Raw genomic sequence first — 24875 nt, forward strand, 5'->3', positions numbered from 1 at the left:
TATACATAATAGTTTGTATCTCTTAATCCCCTACCCCTATCTTGCCCCTCCTGCCTTCGCTTTCCCCACTGGTTACCACTAGTTTCTTCTCTATATCTGTAGAGTCTGCTTCTATTTTTTTATATTCACTCATTTGTTTTATTTTTAGATTCCACATATAGTGATACAGTATTTGTCTTTCTCTGTCTGACTTATTTCACTAAACATAATACCTCTAGGTCCATCCACATTGTTCCAAATGGCACAATTTCATTCTTTTTTATGGCTGAGTAATATTCCATTGTATGTATATACTGCATCTTCTTAATCCATTCATCTGTTGATGGGCACTGAGGTTGCTTCTATATCTTGGCAATTGTAAATAATGCTGCTATGAACATTAGGGTGCATGTATCTTTTGAATTAGTGTTTTAATTTTATTTTTGGATATATTCCCAGGAGTGGAATTGCTGGATCATACAGTACAACATGAAACTTCTGAGGACTTAAAAACTTATGTCATATCCTATGAAGATTTGAGAGGTAAACCCCAAAAGAGGACTGCCAGCTTGGAAACCAAACTCAGACTTGATAAAGGCAAACACGGAATAGTGATTAAAATGTCACAAAAACTTTCTGTATTTAATGAAAGATTCTAAGTCAATAAATAAATGAAGTTAAAAATAAGGTCATTTACACTTATATGTTTGGCATTACACTGTGTCATTGTGTGGTACAGGAAAAAAAATACTTAATCTTTGCTTTTTGTACTTTAGCAGCAAGTGTCAGGGTCAGGAGGAAATAATTTAGGTTTTGTATAATATTAGCACTTGCTGTTTGTTAATTTTTAAAAATTTTGATGAGTGGAAAATTAACTTTTCTGTTTCCAGTTTTCTGAGGTGTAAAATGAGGACAATGATATCTGTATCACAGGGCAAAAAGAATCGAGATGACAGATTTGTCCTTTGATCCCACAGCCCTTCATTTTTTTAAAAAAATTGAAGTATAATTGATTTACAATGTCATGTTAGTTTCAGGAGTACAGCAAAGTGATTCAGTTATACATATGTATAAAAATATTCTTGGGGCTTCCCTGGTGGCGCAGTGGTTGAGAATCTGCCTGCTAATGCAGGGGACACGGGTTCGAGCCCTGGTCTGGGAAGATCCCACATGCCACGGAGCAACTGGGCCCGTGAGCCACAATTACTGAGCCTGCGCGTCTGGAGCCTGTGCTCCGCAACAAGAGAGGCCGCGATGGTGAGAGGCCCGCGCACCGCGATGAAGAGTGGTTCCCACTTGCCGCAACTAGAGAAAGCCCTCGCACAGAAACGAAGACTCAACACAATCATAAATAAATAAATAAATAAATAAATAAATATTCTTTTTCAGATTCTTTTCCATTGTAGGTTATTATAAGATATTGAGTATACTTCCCTGTGCTATACAGTAGGACCTTGTTGTTTATCTATTTTATATATTAGTAGTGTGTGTCTGTTAATTTCAAGCTCCTGATTTATTCTTCCCCCCACCGCCTTTCCCTTTGGTAACCATAAGATTGTTTCCTATGTCTGTGTGTTTGTATCTGTTTTGTAAATAAGTTCATTTGTATCATTTTTTAGATTCCACCTATAAGTGATATCATATATTTGTCTTTCTCTGACTTACTTCACTAAGTATGATAATCTCTGAGTCCATCCATCTTGCTGCAAATGGCATTATTTCATTCTTTTTTATGGCTGAGTAATATTCTATTGTATAAATATACCACATCTTCTTTATCCATTCATCTGTCGATGGACATTTAGGTGCTTCCGTGTTTTGACTATCGTAAATAGTGCCGCTGTGAACACTGGGGTGCATGTATCTTTTAGAGTTAGAGTTTTCATCTTATCCCACATCCCCTTCCAGATACTGCCCCAGGACTCGGCTTCTCCCCAAAGTAGGTCTCAAAAGAGTTGCCCTCATGCCTACGTTCTCACTCACTCTTTTCTCCTCAACCCCCTCCAGTCAGTTCTCTGTCCCTCACATTCCATGGACATGGCTCCCATCAAGTTCACCCATGACTTCTATCTGTCATTTCGCAGTCAATTTTCTGTCCTTAGAGTAGCATTTTCACAGCTGAACACTCTGTCCTTCTGGAAACACATTTTTCTCCAGGCTTCCAAGACTTCACTGTTGTCTGGAGTTCCTCCAACTGCACAGTTCTTTTTCTGTCTCTCTCGTTCCCTGGTGGATTTCTAAACATGCAAGTGTCCAGGACTGTCCTGGAACCCTTGTCCAGGAGTGAAAGCCCTAGTGTGGGCAGGAGACTCATAAGAGCAGAAACAGTAGAAGTGAGATGGAGGTTTGTGAAATGTAAGGGATGTGCCTTCCCCAATGTGCTACCTTGTGTTTACTCGCCTCTCTGAATTTCAGTTTCTAGAGCTCTGAAGTGGGAATAATGATACCATTTAGTGATCTTAAGAGAATTAGATGAGATCATGTATGTAAGCACTCAGCATGGTACTTGGTGCATGTAAATGCCCAATGAATGGTAGCTATTATGATCATTACTATTATTATTGGGATCAAGTGACATATGAAAATGCCTGAAATATAGCAGGCACTCAATAGACAGCTTTTGTTTGTTTGGTTGGTTGGGTTTTTGTCAGCAGGGTTGACGGAGAAGTAGCATCTGTGAGGTGGAACATTTTGGTGTTTTGATACTCTGATTTTCCAGTTTTAGGCCTGAGATTGGAGAAAGAATGACTCGGTGAGGGCAACCAGGAGGGAGGCAAGGTGTGGGAGGTCCGAGGTCTCATCTATACATAGTGAGGTGGTTTTGGTAGATTGTTATGAATAAAAGGACGGCTGATGTGAGGGGAAGATGAATGAGGTGGATTGATATGGGCTCCCAACTACCTTGTTCACTGATCCCAACAAATATAATGCTTGGCAAGTGCTGGAAAAAACCTGGAAGACACTTGTCAAGGCCCAGGATGGCAGACCTGCAATATACTTCAGCTGACTTTGGGTTCCATCTAATGGAATGAAGTGGTACTTCCTTCTCTGAAAAGTCTGGATCTTACGGTCATCTTTAGACCTAACTGTTATCAGTAAAAGGGATGGCGTTTTTTTGTGAGCGTTTATGTTTATATTTGTTATAAATCTACACATACCTTGTATCAATAAGAGCTTATTTAGCATAACTCTAGAATGTGTCCCATCTGAGTGCTATAGGAAAGCAGAGGCACGGACGTGCGGTAATTTCCTCGGGTTACTCCAGTGAGTTTTACGACTTTCGTTGTTAGAAATTAATGCTCATTACACGTTGCCCAGAACACAGAACATCCAATGCCTCGCGTCAGACCACCCACAGGGCAATAGGTGTTTATGTGGCACGACTGGGGGTCCTGTGGCTCTACCCACCTGGCCAGAGACCTGGAGGCTGCTCGTACCTCTTACCTTCGTCGTCTTCTCCTGGGTGATGGTTACCTTGGCCTCCTCGCTTGGCAGGTCAGTACGACAGCCTTTTTTACAAAACTTCTTTAACCACTGTTATCCTTTCACTTGTCAGCAGGTGTCAGCAAATCTCAGGGAGTAAAATACACTGTCCCTAGATGTGGTCTTTTGTCACTAAATTGGGGGTGGGGGAGAGGGATGAAGAAAAAGGATAGTGATTTACAAACAGTGTCTATTTCAGAGTTTGCTAAGGTTTCCTTGAAAGAGGTAGAGTGTCATTCTTCAAAAGTTCCTTGACCTTGGGGTCTAAATACCAGGAGAGTCTTTCGAGGGCTCTGTCACTTTTGGTTCTTAAGTGGCTTAAACTCTCTGGGCCACCGCTTACTCAGCTGTGAAAATGAGAACAAAGCCCTACCTGCCTTTCAGGATGAAGTGCCACAGAATGTGTGAGGCTCCTTTTTAAAGTTAACTATAGGGAATTCCCTGCTGGTCCAGTGGTTAGGACTCTGTGCTTCCACTGCAAGGGCCTGGGTTCGATCCTGGGTTGGAGAACTAAGATCCCACAAGCCGCAAGGAGCAGCCAAACAAATAAATAGATAAATAAGTAAACTATAGCACCCTCTAGAAGTAGAGTATTAGTAAAACATTTTTGGTGAGAAACATGACTGCCTTCCCTCATTGCTTCTTCTGCCGGCACTAACTCAATTTATACTAAAAACTTGATTGACAGCCTCTGCACAGATAGAATTGGTGATTTGAGGGTAGGAGAAGGTGCAGAGATGGAACACTTCTTGGTTTGCAGGAAGGTTCCTAGTACATCTGAGCACTGGGTCTTCTGGAGCATCCTGGGACATACACTTTGTTGCAGCTGCATGAAATGCAGCTCTTCTCTTTGACATTCTGTTTTCCCAGGTGGAGGAAGCAGGAGAACCAAGTAGAGATCTGTTCCTTCCAGTTTGCAACTTGCCTGGGGCTGGGGAGTTCTTGTGAAGGTGTCTGGGTCTACTGGACTCTGAGTGAAAGGAGGGTTTATTAGTTTCTTGTAGCTGCTGTAACAACTGACCACGGAAATTTATTCTCTCACAGTCTGGAATCTGGAAGTCTGAAATATTTTCCATCTGGAAACTCAGGGAGAATTCGTTCCTTGCTTCTTCCTGATTTGGGGGGCGGGTTATGGTAGAGCCTGAGATTCTGCATTTCTAACAAACTCTCAGGTGATGCTGTTGGTCCATGGACCACATCTTGAGTAGCAGGTGTAAAGCACTTGGGTTTTTGTTTTTGTTTTTTTGCAAGAGATAATGGAATTACAATCATTTCTCTTCTAATGAATATTCAGTTCACAAATAACAAATTTATGCCCCGCTGCTCTGTCTCCCTGCCTTTCTGAATACACTGTAAGTTTTCTTTTCAATACTGAATCATGGTATAATCTTTCTGAAGACATCTTACACGGCAATTAAACCTGGCACATGTAGTACCAACAATGCGCATAATCTCACTGAAGTGATGACAACAGCAACAGCTGTGAACAAGTTTGCACATGCTGACAATGACAACGAGGTCACGTTGATGCCTGGAGGCCAGCGATTGTAAGATGCTTGGGATTATAAGATATGTTTCAATTTCAGAGAGTTCAGACATGTCAAAATGTGAAAAAAATGTGCATCTTAGAATCAATGCAAAATGGAAAGTAATTTATTCTTTTTGTTTCTTACATTTCCCTCTTTCCTACTTCTTTGCTCTTGAAATTTCCCTCAGCGATTGATTTAACTTAATGTCTGCTGTCAACTGGCTTTGCTTTTGAGTGGGTGAGTTCTCTACCCTATCCAGACCCATCCAAGGTTCTGCACAAGTGGTCAGGGCAGTGCCACCCCATGACCTTGTTTGAGGGTCTCTGTACTGGAGACGACTGTCACCTTCTAGCCCAGCCACCCATCCTCTTCCTCAGAAGCCTCCGGGGGTCCGTGAGTCATCATCCCTCGTGGATACCTTCTTTGGCATGGCCACACCTTCTGTGAGCTTGAAAGACCAGTGTGCTGCTGGCAGGCTAGTAATGCACTGAGCCTAACACAAGGTAGGTGCTTAGAAAATGTCTGCTGAATGCCTTAGAGCGATAAGCCGAGCCTGATCCGCGATGCCTGAACTTCTTAAGTTACGGTGGATGCATTTTATCTCAGCGGACTGTGGACTGCAGCAGTGCTTCATGTCACCTCGAGGTGGGGTCGAGGTGGCAATTTCCATTTGTGAGCAGTTACGCTGGGAATTCTTCTCACAAATTCACTTATCAACCCCTGACCTGGAGTGAAATATCATCATAAAGAAGGGATAGGATAAATAAACACATGATGAATTTAATCTCTAGACCCACATTTCCCTTAAATATTTTCCATGCAAAAACATTTGCGTTTCCAGGGATTAATAGGTGTGCCAAAGAAATGACTCCTCCGACCATGTGAAGTAAACACACACCTCCACTTACCTCCCACTGAACTCAACTATAAAACTTGGACAGAATACATATCAAATAGGTTTGGGAAATTCTGGGATAAACCAAGTTAAATAGGTTTCTTTTCTGCACAAACCTGGATCGTCTTTTTTTAATGTTAGGAAAACTAGAGTCTAATAGGTATTTGAGGGGGAAAGAGGAATACTTCATACTGATAAATGATCCACTAGGTCAGTATAACAGTCATGATTTCTATACATCTTGAAACCTGGGTCATTTTTATTAAAGGTTGTGAAACTCTAAAAGGGGTCGATTTGTATTTAGTGTTTTGCAGACAATTTGATTATGATTTTTTTTTTCTCAAGGAATATCCCAAGAGATAGGCTGCTTGTTTCCATGGGTCCTTTGGTCCCCCATGTGCATTAGGTGGATATGACACCACACATAGCTCACCTGGAAATCACACTTTTTTTGACAACTGTCATAATTCAGGGAAAACAACCTGTCAATTCATGGTGACTTTAACTTGGCCTATCAGATGCGGGGTTACAAATGGTCACTTCTTTTAGTTTCTCATTATACCAGGCTTGCTATTTTTCCCTATTGAGTGATTCATGTAGCAATAATTAATGTAATTACATAATAGGATTAACTTTTCTTCCCTATAACTCAGTAAGCTTGATGGACCAAGAGGACAAGGGAAATAAAAGTAATGAAGCAGCTTATAATTGTACAGAGATGAATAGCTACATTTAGCACTGCTGGAGAGTTGATGTTGAGCAGCTTGGTAACTTTGAGATATTTCTTTAATACTGTATTGGGGATGCAGAAGAAGGAAAACCAACAAAGAGCTTTGTTAGAAAACAGGTTGAGAAAAAAAATCAACACTTTCAAGATAACATTTGCTCAGACATAGACTTTGTTTTAAACACTGTTTCATGTAGGATTAAGTGTATTAGATTTTTTTCAGTGTTACAAATTATCACACAGAGGTTGCTAAAATATAGTGTATATAGTGTGTAGTATATAGTATATAGCTCTAACTTATCACTGTCTTCCTGTAAGTGATAATTTACGACTTCATGTATAGTATAAGTACCTTAAAATAGAATATTTCCATTTCCTCCTTCCTGGTTGTTATGCTGTTATTGTCATGTTTTGCTTATATATATATATATATATTATAAACTCCACAATACAATGTCATTATTTTGATTAAACAGTCAATTATCGGGACTTCCCTGGTGGCGCAGTGGTTGAGAATCTGCCTGCCAATGCAGGGGACACGGGTTCGAGCCCTGGTCTGGGAAGATCCCACATGCCGCGGAGCAACTAAGCCTGTGCGCCACAACTACTGAGCCTGCGCTCTAGAGCCTGTGCTCCGCAACAAGAGAAGCCACCGCAATGAGAAGACCACACACCACAACAAAGAGTAGCCCCCGCTCGCCGCAACTAGAGAAAGCCCACATGCAGCAATGAAGACCCAACGCAGCCAAAAATAAATAAAATAAAATAAATAAATTTATTAAAAAAACAAAAAAAAGTCAATTATCTTATAAAGAGATTTAATTAAAAATCACGTATACTTACCATTTCCAGTGCTTTTTGTATAGATCCATATTTTCATCTGGTATCATTTTCCTTCTGTCTGAAAGACCATTTAACATTTCCTGTTGTGTGGGTTTGCTGGTGAATTCTTCCAGTTTTTGTGTGTCTGAAAACGTCTTTATTTTACCTTTGTTTTTGAAAGATATCCTTGCTGGTTGTAAAATTCTAGCTTGACAGTTTTTGTCTTTTAGTATTTTAAAGAGATTGTCCTGCTAACATTGTTTCTGGTGAAAAATCTGCTCTCATCTTTAGCTTTGTGTCTCTTTGTGTAACATCTCATCTTCTTCTCTGGCTACTATAAATTTTCTCTCTATCACTGGTTTCTTTAGCAATTTGATTAAGATAGGCCTTGATGTAATTCTCTTCATGCTTATTTTGCTTGGGGGTTTGTTGAGCTTCTTGGATCTGTGGGTTTCCAGTTTTAATTACATTTGGAATATTTTCAGCCATTATTTCTTCAAATATTATTTCCATGACCTCTCTCTCTCCTCTCCTTGGGTGATTCTAATTACACACGTATTAGGCCACTTGACTTGATACCCTTCATTAAAAAGAATTTTTTTTCTCTTTGTGTTGTATTTTGGGTAGTTTCTAGTGCCATGTTTTCAAGTTTACAAATGTATTCTTGTCTTCTCATTTTGCTTATCTTACTGTGTTTGGGGTCTCCTTTTCACAGGCTGCAGGTTCGTAGTTCCCGTTGTTTTTGGTATCTGTCCCCAGTGGCTGAGGTTGGTTCAGTGGGTTGTGTAGGCTTCCTGGTGGAGGGGACTAGTGCCTGTGTTCTGGTGGATGAGGTTGGATCTTGTCTTTCTGGTGGGCATGTCCACATCTGGTGGTGTGTTTTGGGGTGTCTGTGGCCTTATTATGTTTTTAGGCAGCCTCTCTGCTAATGGATGGGGCTGTGTTCCTGTCTTGCTAGTTGTTTGGCATAGGGTGTTCAGCACTGTAGCTTGCTGGTCATTGAGTGATGCTGGGTCTTGATGTTGAGATGGAGATCTCTGAGAGATTTTTGCCATTTGGTATTACGTGGAGCTGGGAGGTCTCTTGCGGACCAGTGTCCTGAAGTTGGCTCTCCCACCTCAGAGGCACAGCCCTGATGCCTGGCTGGAGCACCAAGAGCCTTTCATCCACACAGCTTTTGGGAGGTCTGACGTCTTCTGCCAGTGTTCAGTAGGTGTTCTGTAGGAGCAGTTCCACGTGTAGATGTATTTCTACTGTATCTGTGGGAAGGAAGGTGATCTCCGCGTCTTACTCTTCCGCCATCTTGCCCCTACTCCTCACAAATGTATTCTTATGACTGTCTAATCCACTATTAATCCCATCAGTTTATTTTTCATTTCAGATACTGAAGTTTTCATCTGTAGAAGTTCAATCTGGGTATTTTTGTTTTTTTTTAAAAAACTTTCTTTACATCTGTACTTAACTTTTTGAATATCTGGATTATAGTTATAATAACTGTTTTAACGTCCTTGTTTACCAATTCAGTTCTGATTGATTGATTCTCTTCCTCATTATGGGTTATGTGTTCCTTATACTTTGAATGTCTGGTAATCATTGATTGGATGCCAGCCATTGTGAGTATTACTTTCTTTGGATGCTGGATATTTTCTTTTCCTATAGTCATTCTTGAGCTTTGCTCTGGGATGCAATTAAGTTACTTGAAAGTCATTTGAACTCTTCGGGTCAATGTTCTAATTTGTGAAGTGGATCTGGTACAGTATTTGGTAGGGGTCTAAATTTTTCCCACTACTGAGGCATAGCATTCCTGAGTATTCTGCCCAGCGTCCCAAAAAGTTTGATTTTTTTTCTAGGCTGACTAGTGGGAACAGGCTACTTTCTTGGCCCTTTGTGAGAATTGGGTGCTTTTTCTCTAATCCTGTCAGGTTGCTTTTTCCTCTGGCAAGGGGTAGTATCCTCACATGCATATAGTGATCAGAACTCTGCTGTATATGCCAGGGGACATCTTCCACATCTCCAGGGTTCCCTCTCCATGCAGCTGTTTCCTCTCTGGCACTCTGTTTGGTACTTGAGCTGCCTTGGGCTCCCTGGACTCTCATCCCCATCTCCCTACTGCAGAGAGTCCACCAGGCTCTGCCCAGGTCTTGCCCTTCCTATGCCACAGAGCAGAAACTCTCAAGGCAGTAAGCTGGGACAATAGTAGGGCTCACCTAATTTGTTTCCTATTCTTCATGAGACAGGTCTGGGACCTGGGACCCTTTGCTGCAGTGCTGCAAAGCTTGCACCTGGACACACCTCTCCTGGAGCTACAAAATACAAAGAAACTATAAGGGACTAAAAGTAACTGTGTGCATGAAGCAGTTGGGGCAAATTCTGGACCAAAAGACACAAAAAGACAAAAAACCCAACTGCCATTTCTGAAGAGCCAGGAGCAAAAACTGGGTGTAGGGAGCAAAAGCAGGGTACTGTGCATGCCACACTGCCCTCAGCACCACAGAGGGGTGGACACACCACCTAAGTCACCCCTCTAGCCCGACCCCTGGACACGCCCTTACCCTCATCCCATATAAGGAACGAGCAGGGGAACCTGTTACTTGTTCTCACTCCCTCCTGCAGCCGGCGCAGGGGCCCCAGTAAAGCCTTGCCTGAATTTCTTGTCTGGCCTCGAGTCAATTTCTCTTGATTGGGGAAGGCCAAGAACCCTGGTCGGTATCATTCAGGGATCACTGTCCTCCATTGCCTGATAAGCAGTGTCTCAAAAACTGTTGTGTCACGTATTTTGCTGTTTTTGTGTTTCAGGCAGTAGGCAAATCTGATCTTGTTTCTCCTTTAAGTAGAAGCAAAATTCTTCAACCAGTGCACCTTTAACATGAATACTGAATAATCACACAATGTTTTACTGATGAGGAAAGTGAGACACTGCGAGGTTAAAGGTTACAGAGCCAGTCCACACCCTAATCATGATGCCCCTCCAGGTGGAGGAGCATGTGCTTTTCTTCACCAAAGAAATTTTAGTGAAAACTTCCTAACATAGCCCAATACTTGGCTCTAATCATATTTATAAATGCTAATAGGAGTTACAATTACAATTATGCTAATCTCTGTGTCACATACTTACTGTCACAAGCAATTATGGTCAATGGGCTCAATTCGCAAGCTGGAAGTTATTCTATCTAGCCACTTAAATACACTTCAGTTAGAGGAGACTGCCTCTAACATCTTTGACTAAAACTATTTACTTAAAAATGTCCTAATAAGATATAAAAAGGCTTTTCATCTTTATTTTCCTTTGATAGAACAGAAAAGGAAAACATGCCTGGAGTCAGATTTTTGGCCTATCTATTAGATAACAAGGACTCTGTGAAGCTCTTCAAAAATATTTCAAAGAATGTTTTCTGAAGACACATGCCCAGCTCCAGCTCAGAGGAGTAAAGGAACTGTAGAGGCGATGAGTGAGAGGAAACTTATATCCTGGACAGCAGCAAACAAGAGAGTTGGCAGCACAGGTAGTCGGAAGACAATTAGGGCAGAAAATTAAACATACATAAGATCTCTTTATATTTACTTTTCATACCTTTATTTGGACATCCATATGCAGATATGTTAAGTGGATTTAGAACTAGCTTTAGGCAAGATTCTGAAGTGTAAATTATTCTCGTTGGTAAAACGAGAGGTGTAACTGAGAAGGTCTTGAAGGCATTTGCTTTTTCCAAAAGTTTATGGCTCTCTGGTCCCCAGGTCCAGCCCTCTGAGGCTCAGGCCCTCATGCTGGTCTGGGTTCCCAGAACCTACCTTGTGGTGCCTTGCAACACTCACCACAGACGAGGCTGGCTTCGGCCAGTGTTCCATCCTCTCTCCCAGGGTCAACGTTTACCTTTTCTCTGGCCCATTTCCTTCAGGCATGATTTCCCCTGGCTAATCTGATCAACTAACATCAGGAACTTAGCCCTTGTATTAGGGGTGCCCCATGGGGTGCAAGCAGGAGGTGCATCAGAGATTCACTGGGAGGAGGGAAAAATGATAGAACGCTTATTTATATCTATTTTTACTTCATCCTTTTGTTATTTATATTGTGTTTTATAATGTGCATAATGTACTAATTATAATAGTACACATATGCAATATATACATATAATAGTACATATAGTATAGTACATATATATAGTCCTAAACTTTCCCTAATTGTGTAAATTTCCTCTCTAATCAGTATATTCTGTGAATTCATCTTCTTAGGCTTTCCCTTGGCCATCATCTTGGGACTTGCTATTGCTTCTCTCTTCAGTGGTTCATCTGTTTCCTGGATCTCTTGTTTCCCTTTTTCTGCGTATATTTCTGGCGTATCTAGCTTCCAAGAGCTTCCAGTAGCTTGCTGAGAAAAGGAAGAAAGGTAAGTCTCTAAAGGCCTTGTATGTCTGAAAATACGTTTAGTGTATCTTCACAATTAATTGATAATTGGCTGGATATACAAATCATTCTTCCTCAGAAATTTGAAGGCATTGCTTCATTATCTTGTAGTTTCCAGATGCTATTGAGAAATTTAATGCCATTCTGATTCATGATCCTTTGCGTAAAGCCTATTTTATTTTTATTTTCATATTGGAAACTTGTAAGATTTTCTCCACTCCTTCCCTTTAAAAAGTAACTACCATGCTGACTTCTAACACTGTAGCCTTTATTGTGAACATTTTCTAGGTGGAATTACAGAATATGTGTTTTGTATCTGGCTTCTTCTACTCAACATCGTGTTTGAGATCCATCACAACACACAGCGATAATTATTTGGTCTCACTGATGTATGAAATTCTACTGTGTGAATAAAATACCACTTATGTGTTCCAATGTTCATTTTGTATATCATCTATTTTTGCTTTACGGATCCAGTATATTGTCTTATCTCCATATTAATATTAAATACTTATTTTTCTTACACCCATATAGTCTTTGTATTTTACTTTATAGGATTTCCTCACATAGTCTGGTGATCCTTGGCTTCCTGTTCATATTTATGTATGAAGGGCTAAAAGGCTGATGGCTAGAGCTCTGTGCCCATGGGTGGTCTTCACTGTAGGGGGATCTTGCTGCACTATTTTCTTGGGGAGATCCCTAATGTGGTACCTTTAGTTTCCCTCTCCCTCTCTTGAGCTGGTCATGTTATTTTTATCATTCATCAGAGAATAAACTTCTAAGCCAGAATCTAACCTTGACTCCCAGCACTTTGGGAGCCACCCTGGGGGAGAAGGCTGGAGCAGCTCTATGTTGATTGGTATGTGACCCCATTTTCAGTATGGCTCCCACCCTCAATGGGCCTGGCATCTCCTGTCCAAGACCTTCTGTTTTTCCCCGTCTAGAGAATACGCCTCAAGTCTTCTCCTGGTGAGGGAGGGAGAATTTGCCTGGTGCTTGGATTTGGGGAGGCCACCTGGGGGTCTAACTCTTTTCTCAACTAACTAACAACTGATTTTGTCTTTAGCTCCGTCTTTACCTCCACTTTCAGAAGTATCTGGTACTATCAGCTCCTGAGCTTTTGGAGGGTTCTGCAAAGTAAGACAGGATTTTCATGGCTGTGAATTTTCATTTGCTCTCTGGCTTCCAAAAGTTTTTTGTTCTTCTCTCCTCTCCTGTTGTCCTTTGCATTTGTCTTTGAAAGTCCTTGTACTTTTACTTTGTGCAGCTTTAGGAAGGAGAAGGGGCAAGTAGGTGTGTTCAGTGCTCAGTTTTCACCCAGAAGATCTGGTTTGATAATTTTTTGAACTCAACTGTCTAGCACCTTGATTCTGAATAAGCCTCCAAGATCCAAAGAAGAAGTGATACTTGTGCCAATGTTTATAACTGTTTACTTTTGTTAATAGTTATATGCTTATTTACCCTTTCTTCTAGATTGGCCTAATAAATTTTGTTTCTTGTGCTTATAGGCTAGGATTAACATACTGAGTTTTAAAAATATTTCCAAGGTACACGTATCATTTGCTGAATTATCTTCTAGATTCCTTAGGAATCTATGAATATGGGAGGAAATGTAGGAAAAACATGTTTTTGATGCTACTCCAAATCCACTCACCATATTAGTCATTTGTGACAACATGGATGGAACGTGAGGGCATTATGCTGAGTGAGATAAGTCAGAGAGAAAGACAAATACTGTGTGATATCACGTATAAGTGGAATCTAAAAAAGCTGAACTCGTAAAAACAGAGAATAGAACGGTGGTTACCAGGGGCTGGGAGGTGGGGGAATTAGGGAGATGTCATTTAAGGCTACAAACTTGCAACCAATAAATAAGTATTAGAGATCTAGTGCACAGCATAGAGATTATAATCAATAGAACTGTATTATAAACTTCAAAGTTGCTAAGAGAATAGATCTTAATTGTTCCCACCACAAAAAAGAATGTTAATTATGTGACGTGGTAGAGGTGTAGTTAATACTATGGTGGTAATCATTCTACAATATGTAAATGTATCAAATCAATGTGTTGTACACCTTAAAGTTGCACTTTATACCAATTATATCTGTGTAATAACACTAAAAGGAAAAAAGATTAGGACAGAGACAATCTGGGCATGCAGATAATAACTCTCTCCAGTCTTCCAATATTGGGAATAGTCAATGAGATGTGCTGATTTTTTTTTTTTTTGCCATCTAGGTGGCCAAAAATGAGTACAACTGAAGGATCACTCCAGCTGGCAGCACTAAAGGAACCTATCATCAGAACCTTCCCGTGAGAACATCATAAAGAAATGGGAAGGTTACGACTTTGACCACATGAAATTAGAAATGTCTGGGCAGCATGAGATGCGTCTGTGTTCCTACAGTCACCTTAACAAATGCAACAAATCAGGGTTCCCGTTTCCAAAGGCCAGGAGCCTGCCATTTTTGTCTGGAATGTTGTCCCTTCAGGTGTGAAATCCTCTGGTCTTTTTACAGAGCAAGCGACATTTCAGAACTTGAAAGGTTCTGACACCTTTTAGGGTCAACCAGACACACCCAGCTGATGCGCATTCCAGAAGACTGTAGTCAAGTTGTCCTTTTGCCTGAGCACAACCAAAAGAACAATTCCTGGCAACCAAAGACACAATGAATGTGACCCAGCTCTCCTTTTCTCCTTGGAGAAAAAAAAGAAAAGAACTGAACCTAGGCCAGTTAGTAACACAGTCCACTGGTTTGTGCCCAAGACGTTGAATCTGAGAATAGCAGCCATTTCCAAAAGATGATCTGTGCCCGGAGGAAATGCGTAAACTTCCTCACAGTTTGTCTTTTAAGGTTCGATTACCTTGGAGTGACCTCTTTATACCAGCAGCAACGCCCCAAATTAGTCTCCATTCACAAAGTATCTCTGATGCAGCCTCCCTGGGAAAACTTAAAAGCCTATTTAACTAAAGGAGAACTTGCTGCCAAGAAGTTGGCCTGGGAGAATGGCAGTAATTAAATGATGATAATATTTAGGATCCTGCAGGTATGACAAAGGCCCCTTTCTTTGTCTCAGGTGGGGACAAGTTAACACATTGCCTCTGTCTGGGAAAGGATGTAGGCCAAAGAGGGGGGGGAGTGTGAGAAAGAGGAACTGGGGAGAGCGGCGTGGCAGGGGAGGGGAGGCTGACTCCTGAGCCTGTAGGAGAGATTGATGCTGGGAGGGAGAGGAGTTTAATCTTAATATTCATCAGAGGTGGGCCCTGTGGCGTTTCAGCCTAAGATCTATTAGAACAGGTGAGAGATGAAACAAAGCCGTGCTTTTTGTTCATTGGTTGATTGTCTGTGGGAGGGAGGGCAGGGAGGGAGGTGGGGTTGGGGAGGAGCTAAAGGAAAGAAGAGGATAAAGAATTACCATCGCTGGAAAGGTTTGCTTGGGTGAGTCTCGCACTGCACACTTGGCTGGAGAGGTGAAGATGCTAAAGGTCTCAGCAGAGCTGTACGTCACAGTCTCACAGCGGTGGGAAGATGGAAATTCAAGTCCTAATAACCAGCCTTTCCTCGCTCCAGTTGTGTGATCTCCTGCACATCGCTGAACAATCAACTCTAGCTCCCCGCCCACCAGCCAGGCATACTGACAGAGGGACGCCTGCCCACCCAGTCTGCCTGGAGCCGGAGCGCCTGTCACTGTCTGTGAGCTCCAGGGAGGACTTGTCTCCTGAATCGGGTGGTCCAGAGGTCGGTCTGATGGATGCATCCTGCTAATCTAATACATAAGTAACTTTGTGCCACTTCCCTCAGCTAAAGTGTTCAGCCCACAAAGAAGATAAATAAAATGCACAGCTCAGGGCTCAGGGCCAGGGTTCCAAACCTGGGGGAAGGGGCCTGAGTTTTTCATTCATCTCTGCCCGAAGTGGACAGATTCCATCCAGGAAGCCTGAATCAGCCTGAATTCAGATCCACCTATTCCTCTCCCCTCCTCTCTCCCCTGCTCCACCCCCTGCTCTCGCTCTCTCCTGGGATTTAACTCTGGCTCAGCAATCTGAACCTTAAAGGGCCACGGTGCAAAGACCAGGTTGCTGTTTGCAGTGTTTGTCAAGATGCCCTGTACTGGAGTTAGCACAAAGGGCAGTGAGAGGAAAAAAGAGGAGAGGAATTTAGCCAGAGGGTCTTCTCTTATTGTATCGAAGCGAGTCTGACCTGGGATCCTGCATTGTTTACTTCTTAAATGAACACAGGAAAAAGAAACCTGAAATTCCCCCAGGGGAGGACGAGGGGAGGGTTGGGAAGGTATAAGGGAAAGAACTAGGCATGGATTCTTCCTTATGCTTCCACTACTGTTGTTTTTTCTGTTTGTAAATATAATACATATTCATTATAGAAAGCTTAGAAAACACAGAAGAGTCTAAAAAAGGAAATTAAAACACTCACAATACTAAAATTCAAGGGTAAACACCATTAACCTTTTGGAGAATTTTATCATTTTAGTATAGTCTTACAGCCTACTTTTTTCTTTTAATAATCATTTTGTGGGCATTTTCCAAAGACATTGCAAAAATCTCCAAAAATATGTTTTTAAATCAGTTGATTCATAATTCATTGTATGGATAAAATATAAGGTTTTTTTTTTAAAGTGTTTCATAATGTTAGCCCTTAAGTTTTTATTTTTCTTATTATAAAAGAAAAGCTCCAGTGAACACACAAACACACACACATATAATAGCATATTACTGAATGTGTGGATACATGGATAGAATAAAATGGAATTATTTTCTAGCAGTATGTTCACAGGAGTACAACTATCACATTAACCCTTGATGTTCTTTTACACCCCAGCAGGCAGAAGCTTTGTGGAGACCAGTCTCAGCATTACACATAGGGGGCTCCAACACCTCAGCTTTGCAAGAGACAGAAGCGCATATACCAAAGGTCTTTGGCTTACTTGAGTGCAAAGGTGTGTGTGTGTGTGTGTGTGCACATGAGTGCATGTGCATGTGTGTGAGAATGCTAGGAGGGGAGAGGGTGCACCTGAACTGTATCCTTGTTTCAGGTGGACTCCTAATTCAATGTGACTGGTGTCCTTATAAACACCACACGAAGAGATCAACACACACACACACGCACACACACACACACACGCACACACACACATGCAAACATACACAGAACTCCCTGTGAAGACTGCAGTTGTGTTGCCACAAACCAAGAAACTACCAGAAGCCAGGGGAGAGGCCTGGAACAGATCCTTCCCTAGTACCTTCAGAGGGAGCGTGGCCCTGCTGATACCTTGATCTTGGATATCTAGCCTCCAGAACTGTGACAGCCACTCAGTTTGTGGCTTAAACTGTTATTTAAGCCACTCAGTTTGTGGTCCTCTGTTAACGGCAGCCCTAGGACTCTAATGCACTCACTTTTACCCAGGACCTCAGAAGCCTGCTAACCTTGGAAGGACTCTTGGCCTCTTCACAACTCAGCTTTGTACAGAAAGACCAACCAGAGTCAGGCCTGATGTATAGATGGTGAGACGATGTCCCAGAGAGATGAAATGATTCATTTGAAATCGCTTTCTGGGACTTCCCTGGTGGCGCAGTGGTTAAGAATTCTCCTGCCGATGCAGGGGACACGGGTTCGAGCCCTGGTTCGGGAAGATCCCACATGCCGCGGAGCAACTAAGCCCGTGAGCCACAACTACTGAGCCTGCGCTCTACAGCCCGCGAGCCACAACTATTGAAGCCCACACGCCTAGAGCCCATGCTCCGCAACAAGAGAAGCTACCGCAATGAGAAGCCCGTGCACCGCAACAAAGAGTAGCCCCCGCTCATCGCAACTAGAGAAAGCCCGCGCGCAGCAACGAAGACCCAAGCAGCCAAAAATAAATAAATCTATTAAACAAAGAAATTGCTTTCTTACACAATTCTTTAAAAGAACGAAGCCAAGAGAAGTTAATTCTGCCAACGTGCTAATTGTCTGCCAGCCACTTACCTCACATCCAATGCTCCTGACCCACCTTAAGGTTGGCCTTTGGGGGATGCCCTATTCTCAGGGGTGGAGTGGCCACAAACGAGTAGCAGACTGGGGGTGTCGAAGAGTAACACCAAGCCAAGTCTCACTAGAATGTTGAAGGACCCATTTGTGTCAGTGAAACCTGCCAATAGAGAAGGGTGTGTGCACCTAAAGTATTTATTTTCATGCCATAAAATGCCAAAGAATGCTTTGAATTAAAAAAAAAAAAGTATTTTTCACCCTGAAGGTGGAACTTCCTGGGTTCCCAAATTCTTGGGCAAACATCTGGATCAGAATTATGTTTTAAGCGCCCAGTCGTGAGGGATTAAATATACAAGATTCTGAAAACGAGGTGCAAGGAAAGGAGGACCAAGCGGGGCTCTGGAGTCAAGAAAGGCAGTTGGAGTTCCAGCTCCACTCTCACTAGGGGGCCGATGTCAGGCACGACGCTCTAACACCCCTGAGTCTCATCTGTAAATGGCATGACCAACCACACCAAGTTCCAGAGGGTCCCAATGGAATGATGTATGTGTAAGTGATTTATAAAGGGCAAAGTTGCTAAGTAGCACAAGCAGTTAGTTGGGTCTTAGGTGTGCAAACAGGACAGTTCAGAATTCCAAGGCAGCACTGCACCTGGGAGTATCCTGGCGCTGACCGCTGAGTTCACGTTGATCTCTGGGGTGGATTTCTGACTTGGAGAAGTGAACTATGGAAAGGATTTGAGGAGAGCCAAAACTGAATTTTTTTTTGCAAAAATATAACGTGCATGTTCATTTTCTGGGGAGAGAACCTATGGGTATAAAGGGTATGTGACCACTTCATCCTTCCTCCCAAAGGTTTCCTCCATCCTTCTTTAGAAAGGGTGTGCGGGCATTCAGGTAGAATGGTAGGGAGGAAAGGAGCTGGGGCACCTTGAAAAAGTGCAAACAACAAGCCTTGAGATCTGTATTCATCAAATTATCAATAATCCCCTCTTCTAGGCTTCTCCACTTTCCTTAACACCCTACCATACCTACCCTTCCCTCTAGCAGGCCACCTTTCTGTGACTCCTTTTTATCCCCTGAAGGCTTTGCCTGTGTTCCTCCGGGAGGAAGGGGAGGTGACGGTAATGTCAGGTGATCCTGCAGTGTCATTTGCTCCTATGTACCCTCCGCTCCTGGAGCTGGGTGTTCTCTGTATAAGAGGCTGTGGTGTCAGAGTGACACTGTGAGGGAGTCAGGCTGCCACTGCCTCATCCCATTCCCTGAGGAAGATGTGCGAGAAGGAGCCTGAACACAAAGGGTTGATCCGGCCCAGCTTTGGGTGTTTGTCAGAAGGATGCAGGCTGGAGGTGAAGTGAGTGGGGGAAGGAGAGGAAGGAAGGTGAGAGGGCTGTGACTCACTATGAAAGAATTGTGGTTTCTCAGGGGCTGGGAAAGCAAACACAAATGACCTCAAATTTAGCTAATAGAGAACACTGATTTCCTTTGTGCAGCACAGCCAAATGCATTTAGCTTCTACTTAAATATTGCCAGCAAGAATTTTTCAGTTCTTATATTCAAACCCCATTTTTAGGTCACCTTTAAAATTTCCTAGCTGTCCCTTTGAGGTGCTGCATTCAGTGATGATGTCTCAATCCAGCAAGACATCTGACTGTTAATTATACTGCCAATATGCATTTATTCCTGCCTTTTTCAAAGAGTAGAGAGAAAAAGACAGACATCCATTCTTCTAGAGCTATTTTATCGTGTTGTGCTTATAGCACTACTGTATATACATGATCCCATCTCTGGCAGTCTGCCTCTAGGCTTACCTGTCCGCCAACTACCCAGCCAAGCCCAAGGATGGTATTTATCAGTAGCAGGAAAGCAGCAGCTTAATAACAGCCACAAAACTAGCAAGAAGAAAGTGTATTCTTTTTTGTTAGCTCCCGTGGCTGCACTACATCATAATTATCTTTTTATACTGTCTCTATATTCCTTTAATCTGACTTTAGGTGACAGTCCTAAAGCAAATGATGCTTTTACTTTCATATGCCTTAATGTTAAAATGTATACAGAATTTGTGAACTGACAATTATTAGGAGCTAAAGACGATTTTACTATCTAAATTATCATTGTCATATGTAGTCTCACGATAGGAAAAATCTGACATCCCTCCTCCATGCAAGCTGTCTAGGAAACACATCTTAACAAACAATCTGAAAAAGTCTCATGCCATGGGTGTTCTTGGCTTCCTGCTATTTTCTCCCTCCTGCTCCCCTCCACCCCCACCCTAATGAATATTTAGCCTGCATCCATCAACCAGGAATTTGAATAGGATGCTTCCTGTTTTTCCTATTAAAGATTAACTGTTGTCCAGGGGAAAGGGGATTGTTTGGTAAGACCTTGCAGCTGGGAATTCCTGTTTATTTTTCATTCTGACCCTGGTTCTGGGGACAACATATATCCCGTAGTTTCAAATAATGTCCAGTGCTCTGTTAGCCCTGACTCTAACTATAACCTGCCTACCTCTTTCATCTCACTGTGAGAAATTCAAAGTCAGGGACCAAGTCTTATTTAACTTCTCTTTTCTGGTGCCCAACATGGTGCCCAGAACAGAGCAGAAGGTCAGTAAAATTTGTTGAATGGATGAAAAGCATAGTGATTATAAGTTCCAGGGAGAAGTGGTCATAATCATCCATCCATTGTCCTTAGGCCAGAAAAGGATAAAGAGAGATGAAGATTCATTTGTGCCCATTATGTGTACTTTCTGGCAAAGTGGTGATTACCTAGGTGTGTTGCAGGATGACCCAGTGGGTCCTGGAATTGGGTTTTATTCTTCTGTCTTTTCCAACAGTGGAGTTTTCCACATTTCTCCCAAGTGCTTAGTAGATGCTGCAGCTTTACCTGGTTACAGGGGCTCCGTGGATCATGGATACTGTTCCTGGTTTGTTGCGTGTACTTCAGAAGTCAATCGCCAAGGATGTTTTGTGAGCCCTCCGTGGTTGTTACTTGGGTAAACTGAGATGTTCTGGAAGAATTAATTCACAGGAAGGTAATGGTTTTGTCACTTGCCAGAGAATTATGAGCAAAAACATGTTTGAAAGCATGATTCTACCAAAGCCGTTTATAAATGTGTGGATATTTGCCATTTAAATCTTATAGATTCTTGATCTATGATTTGGACTGCGTGGGATGAGGAAATGCGCCATGAGGAAATGTCTGGGAACCTCTTCACAATTAAAAGGAGATCCATGAGTTCCTTTCCTGAAGACCTTATGGATGACGTTTTGCATTTGCCATCTGGGGGAAAAGATAGAAACAACTTAGTTTTTCCTTCATACTCATTTTTAAAGGCTGCAAATGTACTTTACAAACACCGTTTCATAAATCCTTAAACCAAGCCTGGGAAATAGTAGATACGCTTAACATTTGCTAAAATCTTTCAATAGCTTCCTTTCGCCCCAGGGATAAATTCCTCCACAGTGGGCGTCTGCTTCCACTCTCTGAGCTCTTTCTCAAGCACTGACCTCCAGTTACACTAAACTTCTAGCCTCACTTGCATTTTCTTGCTTTCAGTCCTTTGTGTCAACTGTTCCTTCTTCCAGGAATACTCCTCCCTCCTCTCCCCTCCCCCACTCTTAGTCCTTCAAGTTGAGAAATTTGAATGTTGCCTCCTGGAGATGATTCCTGCACTAGGTTAGGTTCCTTTATGTTTGTTTCCTCACAGAGGGAGCTCCAAAGAGAAATTAAGAGCATACAGTGCCTACATTTTCAGAGTGATCACAGCTTTTTAGAAGTTATTTTAGAGGTACATAGGAAATATTTGAGCTCAGGATTGTCCTCTTTGTGATAATCCATGTCCTCCTATTTGTGTATTTGAAACGATGTCCTGTCAAAAGTTGCTGCCAAAATTGCATTTTAGAAGAGCCAGGAAGAGCCTGTCAAGCATCTTGACTTGTAGTTTGGAGGGTTTCGTTTTGTCAGATTACCTTAGCCGTCCAAGGAAAAAGTAATGACACCTCAGTCCTTGACTTCTTCCTCTGGATAGTTTAACATATTATTAGTAGTTGGACCATAATTCAGATTCCATTATTAGGAATGTCCAAGGAGTATATGACTTTTCTAATTATATTAGGACATGCTTTTATTTAATATTACTTAAAATAAGTAGTTAGTATGCAGATGCTTAGAAGCCCTGGGGTTATATAAACTGCTTTGTGATAGTATTATTTTAATCACATTAGGTATTTATTATTCTTAACAATGTACAGAGCAGCAGAAGGGTCAAAGAGCAGATTCTGAAGAAAACAATACCACTTGTGATACATAATATCTCTGTGGTTCAGTTCCCTCATCTATGCAATGGAAATGACAATGGTACCTACCTCATGGGATTACTATGGGGGTTAAATGAAATAATGCATGTAAAGTGTTTAGGATTATATACAGCACAAGGTAAGCTCTCAATAAGTACTACCTATTTTATTATATAAAATATGTAGGTGCTCCTTTATATTTCCTGATGATGGAATTAGCCATTTCCTTTCTCAAATTGATCATCTCCTGTAGGTGCTGCAAAAGTTATAGCAGTTATGGGACAGTGAGTTTTAGACTTAGATCTAGTTTTCCCTTCCTGTGGTGCTAGGAAGCTGACCTAAACTCTCTCGGGTCACATAAGGCCCATGAGCTCTTTGAGGATCAGAAGTACTGCTTCCTCCTTTTGAACCCCTGTGGTCCGTAGCTTGGTGTGGGACAGACTGTCTCAGCCACTTGCCTCCAGGATGGCGTCTTTGATCTCTTCTCCCATCAGTATCTGGATGGCCAGCTCTCTCCCCCACGGGGCCATCACCCAGTTGATCTAATATCATTAGGCCAGCTGGGTCTTGCCCATAGATTCTCAATAAATGTTTGTCATGAGGGGCATGCAGATGACAAACAACCCTTTCCAACGTGAACAGATGAGAAGACAACTGCCTTATTTCAATCTCAATTTACTTTTCTTCATTTTACTGTCTTGGTGAAAAGTCTGAGGAGGATTGACCATAATTTTCTTAACTAACTAACTAACTAACCAACCAACCAACTAACAAATACCTCAGGATCTTCACAGGCCTGGCTTCTGTTTCAAGGGACAGCTTGAGTCCTGAGAACATTATTTTATTGATGCGTCACTGGTTAACAAATGTATAAGCCTAGTATTCAAGATAGGGCTACCAAATGGAATTATAAAAGGAAAGAAGTTTTAAAAGTTCTATTAGGATTTCTCAAATAGATTTTATTGGACATCTTTGGTTTTTATTGATTAGAGGCATAGTGGACATATTTTTAAAGAATCTCCTGCATGTAAAGGTGAAAGAAAAGGCCCTCACTGATGCACATAGGTTTTATTATTTTCTATCCCTTCTTCAAGAGCACACATCCTGTAAAAAAACAAACAAGATCAGCACTCTTTTTTTTTTGCCACTTGCCCATCAAACATGGCTTCTGCTTCTGATTGGATAACTGATTCCAAGCTCTTCCCAGACCCAAGTCTGAATGAAGTCTCCACGCTCCTTCCCATCATCTGTCTTTCAGCAGTTATTGTTGTATCACAGAAGGACATTGCTCTGGGAGTAACACATTCTAATTCTCCTCTGTCATTTATTATTTTGTGAAGAGAATCACGGAGGAAGCAAAGTTGGTCAGCTATTCATTCTATAGCAGCCTGACTCCTGCAATCCTGGGTCTCAATTTTCCATCTGTCTGTTGAAGAACGTGCACTTCGTTGGGGGAGGCTTAAGCACCCTGAAGAGCTGTACTATTTTTTATTTACCTGCAGGAAAAACTGGAGGAGGTATCCAGGATTTGTAATAGTCCATTGTTAAGGGCATTCTATTTCTTAAAAATTCCATTCTGCAATGACTATTAAAATCCATCCCATAGAAATACTTGACTTGAATACCATTATCTATTTAGATGGTAAAGCTTTGTGGCTGTTATAATTTATAATACGATAGCTGATTCCTTTGCTAAGCTCTGTGTTTGTTTATTAAACCCTAGAAACCATTATAATAAAGTTAATGGGAAGAAGGAGGTCCCTGAACTTAGTGTGCTTGGCAGTTCCTGAAAACAGCCCAGAGTTAGTAACTGGATGGCCCCTGGTAAAATCCATGCAAACAGGAGGTGAGAAAGCCTGTGGAATGCTTACTCCTCCTCCTTCACTTTATTATTTATGTTCAAGTCACTTCCTTGGGGCCATGTCCTTTTAAGATGGATCACTGTAAGAATATTTTTATTACAGCATGTTTGAGGGCAGATTGTTTTACAAATATATAAAGGTACAATTAATATGCCCCTAGCCTAAGGTATGTTATATTTGCTGTGTATAAGTGCTAACTAAAAGTTAGTGGATTCTGATAATTTGAGAAGAATCCATAATGTGTAAACAGAAGATTCGAGCCAACTTGCAACTTAATCACTTGTTTAGAAACTGCTTCGCCCTTTACAGTATGTCTGATTTTGTTTCCTTATGAAAATAGTTAACATAAATAAAGTTTTCACAATTAGTCATTGGTAAAATGAGGATTAGAAGATTTTTCTGCCTTGTAGCATTGGTATATAGTTGATGGAGGTAATCTGTATAAAGAATTTTGAAGAGTGCCTGGCATACAGATGGTTCTTTAAAAATCTTAGGTAGCATTATTGTCATCATTAATAAATGAGCTTGAATCTATGATCAGTCTAGATATATTTAGTAGTCAGTACAAATTTAGGTCTCAAAAAGTCACAACTGTCCACTGTACTCTAATGTTTTAAATCTGCAGGAATACTACCTTCCATTTTTTCTTTCTCTCCTAGCCCTTAATTTAAGGAAACCATTTGGTTTAAATATCTGACAGGAGCCTGGCAGCAAGATCTAAAGTCACGGTTTTCTATCATTATGGAGACAGGTTTCTCGGGGCCATTTTTATTTTCAAAAAAAATCATGTGTTTTATAAGCATTTAAGAATATGCAATGAAACTTAGAGGATTGCTAGGAGAGAACCAAGGATTGTAAAAAAGCATGTTGTTGGTAAAATGGCATGTGAAAA

The 24875-nt window shown here is 41.5% G+C and overlaps 1 long non-coding RNA gene across 7 annotated transcripts in view; it reads right to left on the minus strand.

Annotated features, from left to right (window-relative positions):
- Positions 1-5060: 5060 nt before the first annotated feature.
- Positions 5061-24875, minus strand: part of LOC309619669 — a 203674-nt gene continuing 183859 nt past the window's right edge. For all 7 annotated transcript variants that reach the window (XR_014239129.1, XR_014239130.1, XR_014239131.1 and 4 more), the window contains one exon: positions 5061-21105. This is a non-coding gene — a long non-coding RNA (uncharacterized lncRNA). The remainder of the gene's footprint in view (positions 21106-24875) is intronic.

This window comes from Balaenoptera borealis (assembly GCF_965194805.1).
Source record: "Balaenoptera borealis genome assembly, chromosome: 21".
NCBI classification, from domain to species: Eukaryota; Metazoa; Chordata; class Mammalia; order Artiodactyla; family Balaenopteridae; genus Balaenoptera; species Balaenoptera borealis.